Here is a 15,245-nt window from a genome sequence, read left to right as displayed (position 1 = left end):
GGAACCCCCACAAACTTTTCCGGTGCCTAAATATCGACTTCCTTACCTGTGGAATGGAGTTGAAAACATTGACCTCACAGTGTAACTTAAGATGTTATCTGAGCCAGAGTAGGGAAAGGACTTTGTGTAGGCAGCACACTTAATTTACATGTTGAACAAATGGAAACTACAACAAAAGCACATGTGTGAAGATATGATGACCCAGGAGGTGAAGTGCCTTGTCTTAACCTCTCAACTTACTGTTTACAAAGTGAAGTCTTCAAACTAGATCTCCTGACCAGACCAAGGAGTGAGGAGGTGGTTGCAACAGATAAGCCCTTCACAGAGGGAGGGCAGGGATTTGCCTTCACACTGAAGTGGAAATGGTTGATCCTGGCCAACATCACTGACTTTTATAGACCTCATGTTTTGCACAATGCTGGCTTCTCTCTGTGTCTCTGTACCCAACGTAGATATGGGTGTATGGTTGCATGGAGACTGATGTTTTCTCATTGCCCTATGGAACAGCTGCAGCCTACTGGGCTGTGATTCCTGAGAACAAGTTCAGGCCAGGGAAAATGATGTAGTGGCCAAGGAGAATTTTTGTTGGTCTTCATCTATCCCCCACCTGGAATTCTCTCTCTTTGAGCAGATTCCCTTTTCCTCCTCAGTGCCCAGGTGGCTGCCTGCAGAAAGCCTACGTGGCCATCTTCATGTTTGCCCCTTCAGGCGCTTCCTTTCTCCTCACCAATCCTAACTGCTCCGTCTTCTGGCCCATTTCTTCAAGGACGATCATTCAAGCTAAGTACAACTCAGATTTGTATCCCTGATAGAGGTCTCTCTTCTCACCATCAACTCATTTCTTTCATTCTCTCCTTTAGAAAGATCTGAATTCAAAGACTAGAATTTTGTGACCTTGACTGGATTCTGTAAAGAAGTTTTTGAGTGCTTGGGACCTTTTTCAGCTCTGATCATTCTCTGTATGGTTCTGGCCATAAGTGAAAATAACTAGTCAGATAAGTGAAAAACAATCAGGCTTTAAATGTCCACATCATGTTTATACCTTAAAACTACAGCATGGGGTAGGATGGACAGTAGATGTGTGGAGAACACTTTGCAGAATATGAAATTTGAGAGCATTAGAGTGGAGGGCTTAGGGGCCTGGCTGTGGAACCCACTACCAGGATGGTAGTCTCAGCCCTGCTACTTGCTAGCTATGTGACCTTGGGCAAGTTGCTTGATCTCTCTTTGCTACTGTTTCTTTACATGTAAAATGGAAATAGCTGTGCTCTCCTGACAGTGTAGTTGTAACTATTTAATAAGCTGTACTTACACAGTGCTCAATCACCTGGCTCATTATAAATATTCAGTTAGATGTAGCTTTTATTATTAATGAAAGTTTGGGTTCATTGGTTTTGGTATTACATAGACTAAGGTTTAGGCCTTGGCTCCTTCACCTGTGGGACCCTAAGCAAGTTATTACCCTTCTTATACTTCAGTTTCTTTATCTGTAAAAAAGCAGTAATAATGCTATTCAACACTTCTATAGGGAAATTGAGAAAATTAAATAAGATAATTACATTGTTTAGTACAGTGCCTCTACTAATTATTAAATAATTAGACTGATGCTTCATGGTGAACTCAGTGTCTATCTTTAGGAGAATCGGCATTATTCCACATATGTGGTTTCTGTCCATAAAGACCTGTGACAATGGCACGTTTAAAAGTCTGGCTCAGGCCACTGCACTCCAGCCTGGGCGGCAGAGCAAGACTCCGTCTCAAAAAAAAAAAAAAAAAAAAAGTCTGGCTCAATTGCATCCTTCTCGGTAGCCTGCTTGACCAAACAACCCCAGCCCGGGTTGCAAACGTTTCACATTGACTTATGGTGCACTTGTTTGCATATAGTTTATCTTCTTTGGAATGAAGGTACCATCACATATACATCCTTTCTACCCCACAATTTGGCAGAATGACCTATCAGCAAAGTAGATAGATACTGGCCCTTTAAATTCTCTCCTCGAAGCCATCAATTTTCTTCCTCTAGAGCTGTTTATTCTGCTACTGTTTCAGTAGCATGCTCTAAACATGATAAACAGTCCTTTTAGTTATGAGCACAGTAACTTCTTGGTGGTACATGGAAAAGGCACATGGGTTCCTTCAGCCCAGAACTTAATAAAAACAAAAATTCTTGAAGTATCAGATACTTCAAGTATTTTTTTTTTTTTTAATCAAATAGCCTGAACCCAAAGTTCCAAAGTCAGCATTAGTCTCAGGACAGAGCTTTGTCTCCAAGGTCTGTGCTTGCACCAACAAAGCTCCTCATGGATCTAATCAGTCTCAACAGTGGTCTCTCCTCCCTCCCCTCAAATGACAAATTTCTTGAAAAAATTGATGTCTGCAGAAGTTAGAACAAAATACCTCATATCCAGATTAAATACTACTAAGTGAACTTTTTGACTTCCTCCGGTGGTTGAAATCACTTAAGTCCTATTCTTGCCTGAAATATTTATTCCTGTACTATGTTTTGTTTTTCCCCAAATGTGGAATTCTGTCATCATTACAGTCTGAATTTTTTTGCAAGGTGTCCTAGTTGTTGCAGTTCAACAACAACGATGGCTTTTGTTGGATCAACTCAAATATCTTGATGATACAGGCTCAATGGACCCAGACATTCAGGGTAAAAAGGCACTCTAGGTGTTAGTCTAAGGAAAGGATCCTACCTAAGGAAAGTTTGAAGTTTGCACCTTGAAAAATCTCCATATGGAGGTCACCAAACAAAGCCCAGCTACAACCTGTTGTCCCACAAGTTTCAACCTCAGCATGTGTTGGATTCTGTGAAACACAACTCAGCAAACAAGAGTAATTAAAATGTAATTTCTGTCTTTAGATATATTTATCAAAGACTGTAATAGGGTTTTCTAATAACTCATAGGATCATTTCAAAAAAGTTTTTTCTTCACTTTCACTATACACTAGACTGGCATAGATGGATGACTCAGTTAGAAGGTAGAAAAATAGAAAACCTATAAAGGTAACAATAAAAATTGCCCTAGCAGATGGAGACACAGGAAAGGTAGAGGTTAGCTTGGTAATATTCTCCAATTACCATAGTTTTATTTTTATCTTACATTATTTATAGTAACATAGAGTACTCTTCCAATATACCCTCGCTCACGCTCTTTCTCTCTCTCTCTCTCTCTCTCTGTATCTGTGTCTCTGTCTCTGTCTCTCTCTCTCTCACACACACACACACACACACACACACACACACAGTAGGGGGACACATTTTTAAAACTACGTCTTTACTGATTGATTAAATGATTGACCAATTTAGTGAGTAAGTGGAAGACATGTACGTCCTCTATTACTGTCTTATTATGTGAACACGATCACACAGCTTCATGATCAATATATCTTGAAAAGAAAGTGGAGTAGATATTCATTTATCAATTCACTCATTCTTTCAAGAAATTATCTTGGACACTTCTCAGAAATTAGACACTTTTCTGGCTGCTGGGTGCTGGGGATATAATGTTGAACACAATAGCACAGACCCTGTTCCCATGGAGCTTACATTTGTTGAGAAGGGGGAAACAGAAACAAAGATAATATAATGCAGTGCTATGAGGAGCAGCGCAAATGGACATAGAGGAAATGGGGTGCTGTTTTACATGGAATGTCGGGAATTCCTCTGTAAAGAGTAGCATTTGAGCAAAGACCAGGATAAAGAGAGAAATGAGATTGGAGGCAAGATAAACAGGTTCTGGGGAGGCACCAACAGTCAGCATTGTTTTTTAATACCTTCATTCGATTTAAGAATGGAATGCTTTTTAGCTCTTTTTCTTTCCTTCTTTTATTTTTTTTCTTAAGAAATCCTGTGCTTCTTGAAATGTGAAATAGGTGAAGGAAAATACAGTTCGGGACCATTAATTGTGCTTTCTTATTGAGTATATAAATTTGATGTCAAACAGGCCTGGCTGAATGGTGTATATATTTATTTCAAAAATATCATTTCTGTGAGGCATTGCTGCATCATCCTATTGATTTAGGGATTGGTGTGATTGTGCCTGATGCTTTTATGAAAGGCAGGCTATTAACAAACTAAATTGAAAAACTAGTGAGTCTGCCTTTCTGGGCCCAATCCAGCATGCTGTCCATGTGAGGCTTAAATGGGAAAATACTGTAAAAAGACTTATTTTAATGCGACAGACTCCTCATTGCAATCCATAAACCTTATTTGCTGTGGGGGGAAAAAAAAAACCTACAAGATAGAATTCTCATGCTCCAGCAACAATCTCCCTCTGGTTTCTCTCCCATCCATGGAAGCATTAATCTTTTCATTTCAGAAGCTAACTCTTTTTGACCTTATTGGACGTTAGGATTAAAATCTTGTGTAAGACAAGGTATCTTTAAGAAAGTCAGAGGAACCATGAGTGCTAATGCAGAAAGCCCACAGAAGTATTCAGGGTTTGAAGTTTCTTCTAAATTTTTGGTGTGGAGCTAGTAGATTAAGCAGGGAGGTGAAGGCTGGAAGTTACTAGATTTCACCTAGTTCAACTCCTTGCTTCACAGATAGAAACCAAGGCACAGATAAGGGGGGACAGTCTAATATTTGTCCACTATCATATAGCCAAACTGGTGGCAGAACTTAGGCCCCAGAGCTGTTTTCAATCAGCCTCACTAACTCCTTTAAATACGGCCTTCCTGTAACCATGCCCCATGGAGAATGGTCCAGGTGAGTGCTTACAAAAAAACTGAATCTTTAATACAGCAAATGACAATGTAAAGTCAAAAAGAATGTGCCTGAGTTTTTGATCAAGAGAAAAGGGGACCTGATGATAGCTCCTCCTGCCTGCTGTGCTGTGCAAGGCCATCTTTTGGCTCTGTGCCTGAGACCAAATTAAAATAAGTCTTTTTACAGTATTTTTCCACTTAAGCCTCACATGGACAGCATGCTGGATTGGGCACGGAAAGGCAGACTCACTAGTTTTTCAGTTTAGTTTGTAAATACCAAATGGCTTCAATACATCACAGGGGGAGTGTCAGCATGGAAAAAGACCCAGTGGTGCTGTATACTTTTTTATCACAACAAAGAGGATGCCATGGGACACTTTTTGATAGGCCTAAAACTTACATATTCCATGGAATAATTTTATTTGTTTATAAAGTCTGTATTATCAAAGGATGTATGTATCAAAGTCTGTATAATCCACAGATGTGTGGTGAAAATCTGATATGTGCTCAAGTCTGCGTGATGTTGCATAGGAAATATGCAAAAGCAGAAGGTCATGCAGCCTTGCTCTCTGTTTTAATGGTCCCATATTCAGCCAAAAGAGGAAAAGGATCCTAATGATTGGGGTGCAGGTGCACCCGGCTGTGCACCTCACAGACTGGAAGCTTGGGGAAGACCAGAGAGAAAGAAATGAACTGAGGCTGTAGAGCTTCTTCCCTGGGTGAGTTTATGTCACTCTCTCCATAGGCCCCAGCTTGGGAACAATCTGAGCATGAGGTAGAAGCCTAAGCAAAATTGCCACAAGTAAAATAGCAAAATGGGTGCCACATCTAGCACGTGGTTCACGATTAGTTAGGCTGAACTCTTTCCTCCTCCGTTTTGAGGACCAAGCTCTGATTTTTTTTTTTTTTTAAATCTTGCCCAAATTCCTATGTAAGGGGTCTTTGGAGTCACACCCTACAAACCATAAATTCTCATCAGATTAGTTTTGTTTAACCCTATATATCATCACTTACTTTCCAATCTGACTCTGGCGTAACATTACGTGATGAAGAAAGTCAAATTATTTTACCCCAAAAGTATGTTTGTTTGCCATATTTTGAAATGGTTCTGCAAAGCTGTCCTTTGTAGGGGCGGGGGGGTGGGGTGGGCATGTACATCTGCAAAGAATCTCAACATAGCTAGATTTTTTTTTCTTCCAGGCCCTCCCAATCCTGAAGAGATTAAGTAAGAGCCTAGCACCTCTTTAAAGGTCTGGATTGGAAACATTTGTTATCTATTATCTCTAAGGGCAGCCACTATAAGACTTCGAAAAAACCTTGGTCTCTACAATCTTTTATCTTAGCCTGAACATTTCCTTTCTATCCATCCCAGATCTTTAGACAAACTCGACCAATTGTCAATCAGAAAATGTTTAAATTTACCTATAGTCTGGAAGCTCCCCCCACCTCCTTTGAGTTGTCCCACCTTTCTGAACAAAACCAATGTATTTCTTAAACGTATTTAGGAGGCATGTCTCATGCCTCCCAAAAATGGATAAAACCAAGCTGTACCCTGACCATCTTGGACACATGTTCTCAAGGTCTCCTGAATACTGTGTCATGGGCCATGGTCACTCATATGTGACTCAGAATAAAACTCAATTATTTTACAGAGTTTGACTCTTTTCATCGACACTTTCTTCCTCACTTTTTTTCCCTTCTTCTCTTCCCTTTATTCTAACCTTCTTCCCTTCTTTCCTTCCTCCTCCTTTTCCCTCTCTTCCTGTTTCCTTTCTTTCCACCTACTTGATAACAGTGTCTGCAAAGTCACTCCAGGAAATAGATGCCTGTGTGAGAGAAAGGCATTTCAAAGGCAGCATGGAAACCTTTTGCATTACATTAGGAGAATTATGTCATTTCTGTAAAGAAGGAAAAGAGCACAGTAAGTGGCAACTCTTCCCCAAGGAAACACACCCAGGAGATGTGCCCGTACTGGATTTCTCATTCTTCAGAAGCTGGATGACCTTGGGCTTCCCTGCTGTGTGCAGCCTTGGCCTCCTGGCTATTTTTTGGTGTTCTGCAATGAGAAGTATACGCCGGTCCGTTACCCCGCATTTTTGTTTAAGTTACACTTCATTGAAGAAGAAAGCTCTCTGAATTTCTTTCATTTTGCCTCATAAAATCTTTTATTTTACCCATTTTCATTCATCTTCCCTTTCTACTTTATGTCCTCCTCCTTCCTTTCTTCCCTCCTGTAACACTCACACTCATTTCTGCTTGCTAGAATTTCAAATGACTGTTCCAACTAGACAAAAAGAAATCCTGTTTCTATGCACAGAGAGTCTTCAGACTGATGGCCCATTACATTAGCATACAATAAAAGCCAGCAGGGGGTGCATTGCCATGCTGTGATCCTGGGTCTCTATGCCCCAGGGGGCCGAAGAGTTTCCCAGTGTACAGCTCCTCTCTCTGGTAATGAGGCAATTGTACACTTTGGTGACAACTTCGTGGCCTCAATGGAAGCTGCAGTCTTAGTGGGAGAAGAGGGGAGAAAATGTCTGCATAGTGCATCCTGAGATCTGATATGGGCTTCCTGGTTTCACTAGCCTCTTCAATGTCTCTTCCACCGGCCTGAGGACTGCTTGAAGTTCATGTTTTGTGTCCATAATGAGTTAGACAGTTTTTGTTGTGGGATGCATTGTTTCTAGACCTTCTCCATTAAAGTAAACAGGGCAGTTAATTACACATTTACAGGGCTCCACCTACCTGCCAATCGTATATGAGAAGATGTGAGGACAGGGATTACAGGACATGAAAAGTAGGGTTCTTCTTTGTAGTCATGAGACAGTTCTTCAATACAATACTATAATGCAGGCCGGGCTTGGTGGCTCAAGCCTGTAATCCCAGCACTTTGGGAGGCCGAGACCATCCTGGCTAACACGGTGAAACCCCGTCTCTACTAAAAAAATACAAAAAACTAGCCAGGCGAGGTGGCGGGCGCCTGTGGTCCCAGCTACTCCGGAGGCTGAGGCAGGAGAATGGCGTAAACCCGGGAGGCGGAGCTTGCAGTGAGCTGAGATCCGGCCACTGCACTCCAGCCCGGGAGACAGAGTGAGACTCTGTCTCAAAAAAAATACTATAATGCATTGCTTGCTGGCATTGTTTGAAGACCCCAAGACTTCAACAACCAGATCGGATTTCAGGTTCCTTTCAAACCCCTGTAGTGACAGAAACATGAACTCTGCCTTCACCATGGAATCAGGTAGGACCCGTCCATCAACACCAACGCCCTTCACTGCCACGTCTAAATGCTGACTTTGATCCTTCATTCAAGCCTTCCTCGGCCTGGGATAGCCATAGCTACCATTCTTGGCAAATGGTGGTCAACTGTTTCTTTGTTTAAACTTGTGATAGAGGAGTGTGTGGATAGGGGTGAGCTGAGCCCAGCACATATGCAGCCTAGGTATTTCACTTCTTTGTTGCTTCTCTAATGTAAGAACCCAGAGAGAAGAGAGCAGGGATGTGGGCAACATCCAGTTCCTTTCCTTCAGATATTACCCTCGTTTTCTGTTCAGAGAGGAAATGGAGAGAAATAAGCAGATTAGCAGCTCACGAAAAGGGAGTGAGCTGTAAACTCCAGATAAAAGTAGTATAATTGATGTACAGGCTTTCTTTTGATAAAATGGCAAATAGCCGCGTCCTACCCCAAGTTCTGTTTACAATCTACCTTCACTCCCATGGTGGGTTCAGGCCTGAATCCATCTTCCCCCAACACGTGCAGATTCCTTGAGGCCATGTAGTCTTAGAGCCTCTTCTTCCTGAGAAATCGCTGACTGCTGGGTGACAAATCACTATTTAACATTATGTTAAAGCTCCCCAACTGACCAACATTTAACTAGAGGGCAAAAATGCATAAATAAAAGTAGGAAAGCTTATGGCTGGAAAAGGCCAGATATCCCTGACCAGAAGTGGTGATTGGGTCCGGGAGGACAACTGAAGAAAGGCATGGGGTCCAACTTCTCAGATATGCTCAAGAGGAAAACCCAGCATCACCTGTTCCAGCTGCTTTGCGCAAAGGCAGCAAGGTTGTACATTCTATAAGGTAGTATATTTCAGCCATCTCTGCCCCTCCCAGAAACTTTTACGTTTCCAGCTATGGATTGGGTACTTTCTAAACAGAGATGTCTGACCACCAGACTGATGAAGCAAAAGGATTTACATGGAACACAGAAGTGTGGATTTAAAAACTCTTGGTAGCTTTGTGGTGGGAAGGCAGGTAGACAACCTTGAGAGTTTGATGTGAGCCAGGAAACTCACAGCTCTCGCCTGCCCCTGACATTCACTTTTCTGTGACCTTGGGGAAGTCACTTATCCTTGTGAGGATTAATGAGTTAATCTCAGGGAAAGTACTTTGAGATCATTGGCTGACAGGTGCTGTATAAGTACAAAGTATTATTATTAAAATGTCACTGTGCTAGCTGCTTTTGCTCTTGAGGGCACAGAGGCGGGATGACAGCCCCGGGTGAGTGAATAAGGATTACGTAAGACATGGAAATAGTTCTGTCGTGAAAAGCTCTGTCCCACAACACTGCTTCTTTCCATCATTATCCCCATCCAGCATCTTCTCACTTGTGTCTGGACAGAGGCAAGCTTATTTTCCTAAAATGAATTGTACAAAAGAGTTTTAGCCAGAGGCTCTTTATCCGTAGATCTTACTGTTCCTTAGCATACCCTTGGAAGTAAAGGCCAGAGAAACTTATTTTAACGTCTCCAAAACTCCTTCTTTTCTCTCCCAACAAACCAGAAATGTTCCTCTAGCTTTTTCCGCATGTGAACAGAAATAAAAATCCTGGGGTCTCAGATTACAGTGGTAAAAGTTTAAACTCCCACTATTAGCAAAATATTCCATCTTATTTATATGTTTAGTTCTTAGTTTGATTTCTTTGTTCCTGAATCAATGACTTTTAAGGAAATTATGTATTGTTTATGAAAAATTTTAACATAATTAAAAATTGAATGAGTGATTAGTATAAAGCTTGGGTATCAAAATTCTAAGGCATATTAAAATATTTAAAAAGTCAACAAATAGCTGTTGATTGCTGGGTCCATTGAAAGAAACCCAACATGTGAAGGACCCAGTTGCTCTCTTCAGAGAAGAATGTATTTGGGGAAGACAGGATTCAAGGAGGAGATGGAAGAGGGTGGAATCTGGAAGCATGAGTGAACATTAACACAAGGTGAGAGCTGTGTTTTTTGTTTTGTGTTTTAGGAGAGAGTTGGATGGTAAAAATATCAGTGAGAGGGACAGAAGGAAATAGATAAGAAATCATGAAAAAAAAAATAGGAGACAAGACCTAGACAAGTAAAGATCTAGGAAGAGCCTCTCTGTGTACAAGCAACTGTGTAAAATCTGTAAGGGGACCAAAGATGGACCAGGCTACACATAAGTATGTACAGATTACCAGGAGGTTTGCTGCCGACTGAGGAGAGATAGAAGAATCCATAACAGGCTTTCTTAGCCCAAATTGTGGCCCTTAGAGAAGAGCTTTTTGTTCATTTGTAGGTTTGTTTTTGTTATTGTATGTTATTGTTTTTTCTTAAAATAAGTACACTCTGGGCTCCGTAATGGGGGGCAGAGACCCCCAGAGGGTTCGATATGCTGCATTGCATATTCCTCTCTTCAAGACTTCTAGATGAGGTGTGGTGGCTCATGCCTATATTTCTAGCACTTTGGGAAGCCAAGATGAAAGGATGACTTAAGGCTATGAATTTAGGACCAACCCAGGGAACATAGTGAGACCTTGCGCAAAAAATTAGCTGGGCATGGTGGTGCAGGCCTATAATCCCACCTACTCAGAAGGCTGAGCTGGATGGATTGCTTGAGTGCAGGAGTTCAAGGTTGCAGTGACTCATGATCACACCACTGCACTTCAGCAGCCTGGGTGACAGAGCAAGAACCTCTCTTTTAAACAAACACTTTCAGAAAGCAGTTTCTTCCTGGAAAGAAAGTGCAGTTCCAAGGAAGAGGATGAAACCCTGTCCTTGTTACGTGATATCTTTTACAGCAGGCTTACTTTGTGGAAGACCAAACCTAAACACAACAGAGGGATCGGGAAGGCTGTTCAGCTCAGAAGAGTACCCAGGCTGGCCTCTGAGATTTTACATGCAGAACAGAAATGTCACCGGTGTCAGCCGAGGGAGGACAGAGAAATGGTTCTCTATTAGCCGTGTGTGGCCAATTGCTCTGATTGTTTTTTAATTATTGTCTTAGCAGCATTGTTACACTCTGTACAAATTTCATTGGGAGTATTTTGAGGCTTTCTCACAAAGAGGCAGCTACATACGTGAATGGAAAGACAGAGAAAAAAACTCATTCTGTGAAATGGGTTTCCTCATCTTTTGATGAGATGAAATGGGTTTCATCTCCTTTTGCTTCTCCCTCTACCCTTCTCCTTCTCTTCTGTCAAGCAGGTGAACTTCCACTGTTAACCTGGGTTCCCACAAACCCCCAACATTTGCCCCTTCAAACAATCTTCTCTAAGAGGAACTTTTTTTTTTCATTCCTACCCATAGGTGCCTCCACACTGAACTATACAACTAACTTGATCAACTATTCTGTGCTAGGGCATTAACACCTATTTATATCTCATCTTCCTCATAGCAATTTTATTTTAACAATCACATTCAATGTGTTTCCTTACAGGGGAATACAATGTGGGATCTTAGAAGCCCACAGAAGGCCAGTTTAGCAGATATTTGAGGTAGAGACAACCACTAATCATGGTTTCTGAGCGACCACTATTAATATAGAAAAACAATAGTGGTGAGTATAACTCACCAATAACTTTTCTGATCAACTTCCTTAATTTATGGATGGTAGACATCCCCAGATTAAATGACACTTAGAGGCAACACAGCTGATTTATAGCAGAGCCAGAACTCAAGCCTAGAATTTCAGACTGGAGGAGTAGCTACAGCACCAAAATATTCTGTAAATCCAGTTCTGCACCTGGTTGGCTGTGTGGCCTTGAACAGAAAACTCTCGATCTCTGGGTTTCTGTTTCATGCCCTGTAAAACAGTAGTAAGATTAATTAGTCTCTGAAAGGAAGGACTCTTTCTGCTTTTCAAATATTCTGATTCTGTGTATGTGGAGTCACACATGCATTTTACATTCATCTACATATAGAGAGCCTCAGGAATTTGACTTTATCATTTCTTCAAGTTTCCCTATGCCATGATGCTTCACTCCTAGGATAATGGTCTTTAGCATGTCAATGATTCAAATACAAGGCCATTTTCTTGGGCCTTCATTGTTTCAGAGTGAAATTGAAAGAGGGAATCCAGCTGTTTATATGCAATATGCAGCAATTATGAAGTTCATTTCCAGAAGCCACTGTAACCATGGCAACCTGTAATTCTGGAAGAATAGAGACAGGCTGTAGACTGACTTCCAATGGGGCCAACTTCTAACCAGGATAGCTCAGGAAATGCTGATGAGAAGCCTTACTGTTTACTTTAAGTTAGAAGCAGTTTTTGAAACTCAGACTCTCTTAATCCATAACTTCATTTGTTCTTTAAAGTTCAGTATTCGGTGATGCTCGGATTTTTAGATTGGCTAGAGTCTGCCCTAGAGAGCTAAATAGTTCAAATGAAACGAGCCAAAATTGTATTGATGTTTATTGTATAGTGCCTTCAATGAAAAAGTCTTAACATCCAACCGAGTGAACCTTAAGTTAGGGTTGCAGGGACCTCGGGAAGTTGAAATGAGGACCACACAATCTACTTCCCTGATACGCCAACTTATTTAATATATCAAGAAAAAAATAAATAAGACTCAAGTTAGAATCATGACTTTTGTGATATTTTGACCCCATCAGGCCAGAATGGAAGCAGGAATTGCTAAAGGGATTGGGGAAGATGGGGAAGAGCAAAAGGGGAAAGATATGGAAATTTTGAGTCAGAAATTATTTAAAACAATGTGGCAGGTTAGAGAGTTGATCATCTTCTTTCCTTTTACCTCATGTGTCCCCTTTGACTAATAGCGTGAATTTCTGAATACGCCAAAAGGGAATGAGACGATGGGCAGCTAAGGGTCAAAACTTAAATTCACACAACTCCTGAATGCACTCTGGGAAATTCATGGAGATGAAATGCTAAATGTCTGCAAGCTGCAAAGGCATCGGAACAGGATTTTTGCTATTTCTGCCTCTTTTGACTCTGTCTTTGATCCCTGCTGGCAACATGCTGGGCATGTGTGAATACTACAGCTCACAGAGACTGTACCTACTGGGAAAGTGAAACAAAAGCTGGGCCAATCAGCTGCAGGGTTTTCTCTCCGAAATTCCCAGGAAAGTCAACCTCAGGCATGCACTCCAAATAAGTTAAAATGTACCCCATTTGAATAGGGGTTTTATTTTATGCATATTTGCCTGAAAAATGAGCAGGCAGTTTGCATACACTGGAAGCACCAGACAGACATGAACTGATAGTCTCCAGGATGTGTTTGCTCTGACTCTGAGCAGCAACTAGACTTGGGGAGCTACCAGATAAGGAACATCCAGAAAGGCACTACAGATTTGATTGTGTCAAGACTCAGTCATAAAGGCAGGTTAGAGACAGGAGGTAAAAACATACAAGGTAAATACACACAAGGATTTTCAAAAGAGCCTTGAGTTGATTGCAGGAGACACTACCTATAGGTCAAATGGAAGACCTCTTATAATACTTCTCTGGCTCCTGGTTCTCATCCTTGCCCTTGCATGGACTCCTGCCAACCTTGACTATGTTTGCAAGAGTCCTGTGCTCCTTCTGCTTGGATTTGGCTCTTCCTTACATGGTAGCCTGCTGTGGTACCCTATTCTAGACCCAACTTTAAGGCTGAAGCTAGCTTTGCCCTGCAGAGGGTCATAAAAAGAAACAAGCTTTGGAAGCTGATAGTCCTGGCTTTGCCACTGTCTTCGTTGGTTTGGGTTTCTTTTACAAACAAGAGAAATGTATTTCTCACAGTGCTGGAGGCTGAAAAGTTCATGAGCAGGAACAGTCTGCAACTAGCATGATTGGATTCTGGCGACAGTCTCTTCTGGATTGCAGACTGCCAACTTCTTGCATCCTTACGTGATGCATAAGGAAAGCTAGCTAGTTTTCTGGCCTATTCTTAGAAGGGCACTCAACTATTCATGAAGGCTCCACCCTCATGACCCTCATAATTACTTCCTACCAGTCGCACTTCTAAATACCATCACACTGGGATGAGGTTTCAACATATGAATTTTGGGGGAGTACAAGTGTCACTCCATTGCAGCCACTAACCTCCTCCTGACCCAGAGAATTTTGCCTAACTTTTCAACACCATCTGTAAAGAGATAATCATAAAACACTACTTCCATGGTTGTTGTGTATAATATGCTGAGCATGGTGCCTACCTAGCAGGCAGCAGGCTGTCACTTACGACATTGACCTACAGTCATACCCTGCAAATTGGCCCCATAAGATTATAATACCATTTTTACCATGCCTTCTCTATGTTTAAAATGTTTAGATACACAACTATTTACCGTGGTATACAGTATTCAATACAGTGACATACTGGGTGGATTTGTAGCCTTGGAGCAATGTCATATAGCCTAGGTGGATAATAAGCTATACCATCGAGGTTTATGTCAGTATACTCTATGATGTTCACACAACTATTAAGTCACCTATTGATGCATTTCTCAAAGTGTATCTTGGTTATTAAGTTATACACGAATGCATATCTAACCCTTTCTATATCATAAGTCATAGGAGCTGTAGTAATACCCCCAACTAAACAGATGAGGAAAAGAAAGGCCAGGAGTCCAGGAAACCAGACTGGAAGTGAGGTCTTGAGAAAGGTAATACTAGTCTCAGAGACAGGCAGCATAGGGCATTCTTTCACATATTTTACATGCAAAAGAATAAGATACAGCAAGCATTGTTTAATGAAAATAACACAGAATTAGGGCTCAGAAAACTGGATTTAAATCTGAGTATGAAGAACACAGCAAACTATTTCACCCACCACACTCTGATGTATCTGGGGCCAGTCCATTAGTCTCAATGGTCAAAGGAATACTCTGCACAGGTGAGCTGGCAGGATGATCAGGCAGATACTGAATGAATTTTCCCTGTGAAAACTGATCTACCACTATTACAGAGAAAATATAAAAAGGAAGGCCGGAGCGAATAGGAAACTCATCATAAGGTAAACGCAACGTGAGAGATTCCTTAAAGGAATAGCTAAAAAGAGGAGGATCAATTATCTAAGTGAGTATAAGGGTTAGGTACAGGGGGCAAGCAGGAAGGAATCCAAGACAGAGATTGGTAGAAAGATCATTTTTATCGGGATGGAAAGTTCTAATAGGAAACAGTGCTATACAAGTCCAGGAAAATAGACCAAGGCCAGCGAGTGGGAGCTAAATATGTATTATTATTTTATAGGCAGAGGGTGACTGTTAAAAGTCACAACAGAAGATATAAAACTAGTGTTTTGCCACTGTGCTTGCCCGTATTAATTCACATGGGACCTCTCATC

This window comes from Rhinopithecus roxellana, chromosome 21 (assembly GCF_007565055.1).
Source record: "Rhinopithecus roxellana isolate Shanxi Qingling chromosome 21, ASM756505v1, whole genome shotgun sequence".
Lineage (NCBI taxonomy): Eukaryota > Metazoa > Chordata > Mammalia > Primates > Cercopithecidae > Rhinopithecus > Rhinopithecus roxellana.
Note: the sequence above shows the minus strand (reverse complement) of the source record.